The sequence below is a fragment of the Cryptomeria japonica genome, chromosome 3 (genome assembly GCF_030272615.1).
Source record: "Cryptomeria japonica chromosome 3, Sugi_1.0, whole genome shotgun sequence".
In the NCBI taxonomy this organism is placed as follows: domain Eukaryota; kingdom Viridiplantae; phylum Streptophyta; class Pinopsida; order Cupressales; family Cupressaceae; genus Cryptomeria; species Cryptomeria japonica.
The window spans coordinates 284,433,485-284,443,295 of record NC_081407.1 but is presented as its reverse complement, the minus strand read 5'-3'; the positions used below and the strand labels follow the sequence as shown (position 1 = coordinate 284,443,295).

Below are 9,811 nucleotides of genomic sequence, written 5' to 3'. Positions count from 1 at the left end.
CATTCGGCCAGATACTGGGACAGAAAATATTCAAACGAATGACGAGCCTCTTGTAATGATTAGGACCACCCCTACATCGAATATTAAATTCTCTTTGGAAATAATGGAAGATCCATTAGAACCATTTTCAATGCCGATCCAAGATTTGGATCTCGCAGATCTAGACAATTGGACAATTACGATTCATGAGCGAATCAAGCAGATGAATGAAGAATATTTGTTGAATCGAGATATTCATAATAAATTGTGAGCTGACTTCGAAAATCGAATGAATCAACCTTCTCCTGACATAAAATCCAGATTGAAAAAAGGGTTAATTCGAATCAAAATTTTTAGTTCTATTTTCCAAAACAAGAGCATTCGATTCATTAGGAAGAAAATGCCTTACTTTATGAAAGTTTTTCATTTAAGGGCAAAATTAACGCTTATCGATCTCAAAATAAGTATTTTGACTCTGATCGAGTCCAATTTAGAATTTTACATCCAATTGAGTACAAATATTGAGGCAATTCAAAAAAGATTCACTCCAAATAGAAATATAAACCCTTCTATCAAAAAGAAGGAAACCCCAAAAATATCTCAAGCATATGTATTTCACAAGATATGGCAATAGGTAATACGCATGAAAGGCTCCTATGCAAAGGATTTATTAAAATCCAGAGCATCGTCTCCTTTCATCAAACAAAATGTCAAGGACTTTTTGGATTCGCAATTCGCAAGGACTATTGAATTGTAACGATCCTCGAGAGTTGACTGCTAAGGACTGGAAGCAGTGGTTGAAATGGTGTACTAGCTACAGAATAATGCCGCAGAAAAACAAAAAAATTATTAGTAGCCGATTCAGGTGGAATGACTTTGCATCCTTTTTGGGAGAAAAACAATTCGTGTGTTTTTTGAGGCGGTTAAAAAACCACATCAAGCTTCACAGATATCATCTTTTCGCTTATAGTTATCTGGATCATTCGAAAGAAGATAATCACGGACCCATGATTCAATACATACTAGAACCAGATTATCAAGCTATTACCAATTTTCAACAGAGGAAGAATCCTGGGTACTCCAAGAAGAAGAGGAAAAAGAATTTTGATTCTTCGAAAAAGAAGAAATTCGATTCTTCGAAAAAGAACAATTCTGATTCTTCGACAGCTAGGAAGAATTTGTATTACAAATTCCATTTTTGGTTGTTACCAGATATAAGAAAAAAAGCGAAAAATGCCTCAAACCTTGATGACCTTTTTCCTCCGGATATAATCCGAAAACACATCAAACACATATGGGAATTCAGGGAAATTCAAATAGCGCAAGATTTCGATGTCGATGCTTATGTAATAGAAATTCTTAGGAAGAGAGAGGATGAAAAAAGGAATAAACTCGCAGAGCTTCAAAAAATAAAAGAGGAAAGAAGACAACGAAAACAAGAAAGACAAAAGATGAAAGAGCAGAGATTCCAAAAATTAGAATTGGCGACTACTCCAGAAGAAGTGAAGAACCTGAAAAGGGCGTTCAAGCTAGAAGATGAGCAGAAACGCTTAGAGAGAATGCAAGAACTAAAGAAAATGTTCCAAGAGAACAAAAAAGCCATAAAAGCTAGACAGCTTCAAAGACAGGCTGCTTGACAAGCTGAAAAACATAGACAAGAGAAAGAAAAAAAAGAAAAAAAGGAACTCCGAAAAAAACATCGTCAAGATTCTAAACTTGCAAAGAAAATAAATGAATTTATAGTTCAAGACTTTAGAAATATTTATCATCATAAAAGAAATAATGAAAAAATTAATACAGAGAAAGAGAAACTGCGAATAGAAATCAAAAAAAAAAATTCAAACGCGATGCGAAGAAACATTCTCAAGATGATAAGAAGGGATGGGATGAGTTGAAAATAAAATTGGATTCTGGATTTGATAATAAAAATAAAAAGGTAGGCATCACATCAGAAACCAAAAATGGACCTAAAGGAGCAAATAAACCAGAAATCAAACATCCAAGGGGTCAAAAACGCTTTGAAAAGGAAGGGGGAAAAGAAGAAAACCCCCAAAGACTAAAGAAAAAAATGGATAAATTGTCGTATCGAGAAATGGTGAAAAATATTCGTGTTTGGAAAACCAAATACAAGCTCGAAAAACTGCCACTTGCTCCTTGGCTTTCCAAGGGCAAAAATGCATCCCGTTTTCTAGATAAAAAGAAATTAGGTAATGAAGCCACTGTAGCCCAACTAACTACGCCCTATTTGGAAAACGGAGAGCTCGACTTGGATTTATTGGAAACTATTTTGTATCTCAAGAGTTGCTTCTAGGATAACAAGAATGATTTTTTGAGAATTTTTGCCGATGAAAGGCGAAGATCTATGCCACTTGTACCGGGTTACTTTAATGACCGATTTTTGATATACAAAATCGCAAGTCTCTTCTTAAAACTAAAGAAGAAGAGAATAAATGTAAATCTTTTTGATAGATCTCAACTTTTTGATAGATCTCAATGACGAAGAAAAAGAAAAACTATTGAGGATGTCAATGAAAAAATTTCATGTTCTTTTATTTTCGAAGATATTCTCCTTCCAAGACGTCGTAGACAATTTCAAATTTTGAATCTTTTGAATCTAGAAACCCCTATAGATCAAAGTATAGGATTAAATAGTAAAGCGATACTAAATGACGAAGGTCTCATCGAAAAAGATGAACCTCTTTGCATAGATACAAGAGCAAAAATCAGACGTTTTCTTTGGCCTCGTTATCGAGTAGAGGATCTAATTTGCATGAATCGATTCTGGTGGAATACTAGTAATGGTAGTCGATCTGTTATGTTGAGGGTACGCATGTATCCCAAAATAGATCATTGGGAGCATATGCAAAATAGTTTTTATTTTATAAAACAAAGTTTTGTTTCAATAAGAGAGATTCTTCAAGATTTGGCAAATCGGACCAAAAGTTTATTGGGTACGAAGCGTTCACCGGTTTTTGGACAAAATGAACCTCTAAATTAGGCAGAGCTACAAAAAAAGAATAATTTTTGTAGCATAAGTGCGTCTTTTCCTTCCGGTCGCTCCCCGTGCATTGAACTTCTTACAAAAATGATAAAATTGATAAGTTCTTTTAGGCATAAACTTAGAAAATTTCTAACAGAAAGTAGAGATTCTCTTCCAAAATTGATAAGTTCTTTTAGGGATAAACTTAGAAAATTTCTAACGGAAAGTAGAGATTCTCTTCTAAAAAATGAAATGATAAGAAAAAATCTTAGAAAATTTCTAACGAAATTGAAAAATTATCTTTCAAAAAAGAAATGGGTAAGAACCGTTTGTTCTAAAATTACAACTAAGCTAGAAGAAACTATACATTATTTAGACAAATATGAACCAAATCGGAGGCAAAAAAACAAAATTTTGCCAAGTCTTGGTTGACGGTTTAGAGGATCGGGGGGATTCTCGTGCCGCTAGGCAAAAATTGTGGACTCTATTTTGGGATTCCTGATTGGCTACAGTTTAAATTATATCATTTAGCTTCTAAAATTGTTTTTATAGATAAAGATTGTTTTAAGTTAGCCTTTTATTCTATTTTTTATTATTTTTTTAGAAGATAAAAATTAGTTTTTGTATTTACGCCTTTGTTGGTCCCGAGGGATGGAGTAGGCTAAGTTAGTCGTCTTTCTGGTTTGCGGTTCAAGGTCAGAAGGTGACCCCGAAAAAGCGGGGTCAGAACGGGGTAGAGAAAATACCTCAAGCCGATGTCCAATGAATTCCAGCGTGTTTCCACGCTGGGTAACCCACGTCATACTCCCAGGAAAAACTCGAACGACCTTCAACAAATGGGTACCTATACCTGAAACTGACACAGGTAGGTAGGTAGAGAATACCTAGGGGTGCAAGATAACTCTCTCTAAGGAACTTGGCAAAATAGCTCTGTAACTTCGGGAGAAGGGGTGCCTCCTTGTACAAAGGAGGTCGCAGTGACCAGGCCCGAGCGACTGTTTACCAAAAACATAGGTCTCCGCAAAGTTGTAAGACGATGTATGGGGGCTGACGCCTGCCCAGTGCTAGAAGGTTAAGGAAGTTGGTGACCTGATGACAGGGAAGCCAGCGACCGAAGCCCTAGTGAATGGCAGTCGTAACTATTACGGTCCTACGGTAGCAAAATTCCTTGTCGGGTAAGTTCTGACCTGCACGAAAGGCGTAACGATCTGGGCACTGTCTCGGAGAGAGACACGGTGAAATAGACATGTCTGTGAAGATGCGGACTACCTGCACCTGGACAAAAAGACCCTATGAAGCTTTACTATTCCCTGGGATTGACTTTGGGCTCTTGTTGCACAGCTTAGGTGGAAGGCGAAGAAGGCCCTCTTTCGGGGGGGCATGAGCCATCAGTGAGATACCACTCTAGAAGAGCCAGAAGTCTAACCTTGCGACTGAACCCACTGTCCAAGGGACAGTCTTAGGTAGACAGTTTCTATGGGACGTAGGCCTCCCAAAAGGAAATGGAGGTGTGCAAAAGATTCCTTGGGCAAGCCGAAAATTGATCCTCCAGTGCAAAGGCAGAAGGGAGCTTGACTGCAAGACCGACCTGTCGAGCAGGGATGAAAGTCGGCCTTAGTGATCCGATGGTGCCAAGTGGAAGGGTCGTCGCTCAACGGATAAAAGTTACTCTAGGGATAAAAGGTTGATCTTCCCCAAGAGTTCACATCGACGGGAAGGTTTGGCACCTCGATGTTGGCTCTTCGCCACCTGGGGCGGTAGTATGTTCCAAGGGTTGGGTTGTTCACCCATTAAAGCGGTACGTGAGCTGGGTTCAGAACGTCGTGAGACAGTTCGGTCCATATCTGGTGCAGGCGTTAGAGCATTGAGAGGACTTTTCCTTAGTACGAGAGGACCGGGAAGGACGCACCTCTGGTGTACCAGTTATCGTGCCCTCGATAGACGCTGGGTAGCCAAGTGCGGAGCAGATAATTGTTGAACACCTATAAGTAAGAAGCCCACCTCAAGATGAGTGCTCTCATAAGGTCATGGTGAGACGAGCCGTTTATTAGACGATAGGTGTCAAGTGGAAGTGCAGTGATGCATGCAGCCGAGGCATCCTAAGAGACTGGAAGATTTGAACCTTGTTACTACATGACATGACCTGATTGATTTGATCAAGTACACAGAGTATGTTTTGATATAACATTTTACTGTAGATGTGATAAAGAATAAAAAAAGATCAATAAAGGGAATCGAGCCTTTCCGACTCCTAATCAATATGTTCTTTCCAAACAATAAGCCAAAAAAATCCAAGAAGTTTTTATTGCATAGCTCCATTCGTATCATTCTGAGTTCTCTTCTCTACTTGGCAGGGCCCCAAAAAGGCGCCCCTGCCGAGCAGAGAACTCAACAAGTACTAACCAATATCTTGTCGCCTTCTTCATTTATGGTTTGAAATTTTGGTGTCTCAGGCATAGGGGAACCACACCAATCCATCTCGAACTTGGTGGTTAAACTTTACTGTGGTGACGATATTGCAGGGGAAGCCCTGTGGAATAATAGCTCGATGCTAGAATAATAAAAAAGCTTACTTCTTTTTAAAAATAAACCCAACCCCGGCATTCTTTTTTTCCCATTCCACACTGCGAAATCCCTCCTCGCCCACAATAGTCCACATAGAGAGACTATGAGTATCTATAATAGATATATAGAATAAAATTCTCAAATTACTATGACTGCTCTCGAACTAGTAATAGAACTGCGAATACCAATAGCTAAATTTGTGGTTTACTATAAAGGTCCCTAGACTGCGTATACATACTATTTTTCATATGTTCAAGATTATATTATATATATAGTTATTTGTGTATGACCTTCTTCTATAACTCTTTCTCATTGGTGCCAGGCATACTGGTAAGAACCAAGGGCTCTTACTAATTCATTAAGACACCTGCTTATTCAAATTAGGGTCATCTATTTACAAATTGCAGTTTCGAGTGCTACTATATCCGCTCTGTTTCACGGTTTAAAAAGAAAGGGGTAGTTGCTATAGGGTAACTAGTAGGCCGGGGATAGAGAGGTCTTTGTTAGACTTTCAACAAAGTGCAATTGCAATATACTTAGCTCATTGGCAGCTCTGCAGCACCGTATCGACCTATCAATATGTATCTCGGATGGAGGAGGGGAGGCAGCGAATAAGATTGTGGTGGTGATTGACCGCCGTCTCCGAAGAAACAAAGGAGGGATTGCTATCATAACCTATTAGGCTTATAATATAAGCCTAGAATAGGCATAAGAAGGTGGAGGTGTTTTGAATAAACCTTTGCATTGAATTTTTCAATCGTTGATGCACTTGTTATAGGTTGTTTCATTTCAAAGATATATAGAAATTTCATACCTTCATTATTCCTCAGTAGCTCAGTGGTAGAGTGGTCGGCTGTTAACCGATTGGTCGTAGGTTCAAATCCTATTTGAGGAGAGCTCTTTTCTTCAAGGACTTTTTTTTATGAACAAATAGCAAATTATTGTTTCAAATTATGAATAAGATATTGTCGATAACAGAGATCGAACCATAAAAAGAGTAAAAAATTGTCCAATTTCTAGAGCTGAATTGGAGTAACCCTCTATTTGCCCCAACACATTTTTTTTTTCACTTTTTTTAATTTCATTGATAATTTTATCCCAGCAATGTTACCAACATCTCTGTGTAGATTGGGAATAATCTAAACCCCGGGGCTAGCTCGCTCATTTATTTAAAATTATGAGCGAGCTAAGGTGATTTGTTACTAGCAGGTTTCTTAAAATACATTCATCAATTCTCTCGAATTGATTTCCATCAAGTAGGCCTTTCATCTTTCTACCTTATGCAGACTGTACAGCGTTTGAATCATGGGCTAGTTGATAAGATATGTGAAATCTTATTCAATCCGCTCAGGAATTTTATTTTGGTAAATGAAGTATTGGAAAGTCGTAAAGTATGAAAATGGATCTCAGCGATCGTACCTTCATCGGATCAATGACTCACCTATTTGTCTTTGCAAGCATTTCAATAAGTTTTTTCATAATCTTTCATTTATTTTTATTTTTATTTTTTTCTCTCTATCTATTTGTTCCATGTAAACCAGTTGATGAAATAACTGAATCATATTCATTCACAAAGAATATCAATTAACAATATTGTATTATTGAAAAAATAAATCCAGGGAACGATATTGAAAAAGGATGTTGTTATAGACATCAATGCTGATAAATAGCACAATATATATATGTGTATATATTCTAGTTTTCTATGGATAGAATGAAAATGAATAGTAATATATTAATATAGATATTAATACACAAAATAAGGAAAAAAATATATACGAAGATATACGTCCCCCTCCTAAGCATCTCATTCCCTCTCCTACAAAAAGACCTAAAAAACCTACTCCATTTGGGATTCCATCAATTGCGCATTGATCAAATGAATGACTTGTTTCAGCTAATCCTCATATACCTTTAATCAAGATTATGTCATAATATATGTCTATATAAGCTTGATAAAAAGACCAATTATATATAATATTAATCGATTGGTCCATAATAATCTTCATATGAGGATTTGTTTTATGATATACATCCTGTGATAAGAAGTAAATAGGTCTATATAGAATATAGGCAATCAATATACCAAGAAATGCTATACCAACTGAGGGGATTGCGTCTATGAAAAATTCAGACCAATTCTCCGGATGTTTCTTATCAAAAGGGGTCGTCGATGAAGCAAACCATTGAGAAAATATGTCATACCTCATTCCACTTCGAAAAAAAGGAACTCCTATTAATCCAACAAACAGAGTAAATATTCCCAATACAACTAAAGGAAATAGCATTGCCTTGCCCAATTCTTTCGGATATGCAAAAGATCCTTTATAAAAGAAAGGATAAGTGACAACCAAACCTCTGTTCTTTTTGTACAATCCTTCCATCTTATTTGAAATTTGAAATGCTTCTTTGGAAAAGGAATTATTCCTCCCTATAATTTGATTCGACATAGAATCTGCTCTCGTTCTATTTAGTATCCTGGATTCCTCCTCTCCCCACATAGAAGTTTAATATAATGTAATATGGTTGTTATATGAATTAACTAAATTTATGCGGAAGTCCCCTTCAAAAGTGAGTAAATACATATGAAACATGTAAAAGGCAGTTAATCCTGCTGTGAACCAAGTTATCCCCCCGAAAATGGGAGAATATAACTTACTATCACTAAGAATTTGGTCTTTAGACCAAAAACAAGCAAAAGGTGGAATACCAGAAAGAGAAAGTGTCCCTAAAAGAAAAGTGATTCCTGTAATTGGCATATATTTCCTCAAACCACCCATAAGAGCCATATTCTGACTTTTACGGGGGCAATATCCAACAATGGGTTCCATGGAATGGATCACTGATCCGGATCCTAGGAACAATAATGCCTTGGAATAAGCATGTGTAATCAAATGGAACAGAGCGATTCGATAGGAATCTATCCCTAGAGCTAACATCATGTAACCTAATTGAGACATAGTAGAATAAGCCAAGCCTCTTTTAAGATCTTTTTGGGCGAGAGCCATAGTAGCTCCCAATAGCGCTGTTATTCCCCCTATCCAAGAGATAAGATACATTATTAAAGGTAGAGCTTTAAAAAGAGGAAACAATCGAGCTACAAGAAAAATTCCTGCTGCTACCATAGTAGCGGCATGTATAAGACCTGAAATAGGAGTAGGCCCTTCCATAGCATCAGGTAACCATACATGAAGTGGGAATTGTGCAGATTTGGCTGCTGGACCTAAAAATAAGAGAAAAGCACACGAAGTAACAAAAAACGAACCAACCCCATCAATGGCAGTCAATTCATTTAATTTTTCAGACAAATATTGAAATTCGAAACTACCTGTTACCCAATAAAAACCTAGGATTCCTAATAAGAGTCCAAAATCCCCTGCACGGTTAGTTATAAATGCCTTTTGACAAGCATTAGCCACACTGGGTCGCGTAAACCAAAAACCTATCAATAAATAGGAACACATTCCTACTAATTCCCAAAATATATATATTTGTAATAAATTAGGGCTAATAACTAGCCCCAGCATAGAAGCATTAAAAAAATTAAGGTAAGCAAAAAACCTTACATATGTTTTATCATGAGACATATAATTATCGTTGTAGATCATAACCATGGTTCCAACTGTTGTGACTAAAACTAACATAATGGAAGTAAGTGGATCAATCAAATAGCCCAACTCTAATGAAAACTTATTATTGATAACCCAGGACCAGAAATATCGATAGATGGGACCGCCGATAAGCTATTGCAAGAACAAATTGAAAGAAAGAAACATAGCTACGCTTAACAGAAAAATGCTAATAAGAGCCCATGTACGGCGAACACTCTTAGTTGCTCTTGGAAAAAATAAGGAGCCTAATCCGATTGGTACAGAAGCTGAAAGCGGAAGGAAAGGCACGATCCAAGCATATTTGTATATAAATTCCATAGGAAGATTAAATGATTATTCTAAATATTTTTATATTCCACATTCTTGATTTCCAATCCACTAGATCATGAAGAGAACAAAATAAAAATGATAGATCATGAATAAAAAAGAATGATAGAATATGGGATGGAAGGGATGGAATCCTATCGATTTCATATTGATTGTGACCTTTTTTCATCTTTTTTCTGCAAATACCAGATTGGAACCGATCAATACTGATACTAATCAAATATTTGTAAGATGAGCAAGAAGGAACTCTTTTTCAGTCTAGGTACTGCGCTATTAGTCATGTACACACACATTTTTATTTTATTCAATTTTCTATTGTAGATGAATAGTAGTATTAAGAATGGAACTT

General features: G+C 36.8%; 1 non-coding gene and 1 pseudogene across 1 annotated transcript; one reads left to right on the top strand and one right to left on the bottom strand.

Moving 5' to 3' along the window:
* The first annotated feature begins 6,347 nt into the window (after positions 1–6,347).
* TRNAN-GUU (transfer RNA asparagine (anticodon GUU)) lies at positions 6,348–6,419 on the top strand. Its single transcript has one exon. It is a non-coding gene; the product is annotated as a tRNA-Asn (tRNA).
* Positions 6,420–7,227: 808 nt separating this feature from the next.
* LOC131029617 (NAD(P)H-quinone oxidoreductase subunit 5, chloroplastic-like) lies at positions 7,228–9,453 on the bottom strand (annotated as a pseudogene).
* Between the last annotated feature and the right edge of the window lie 358 nt (positions 9,454–9,811).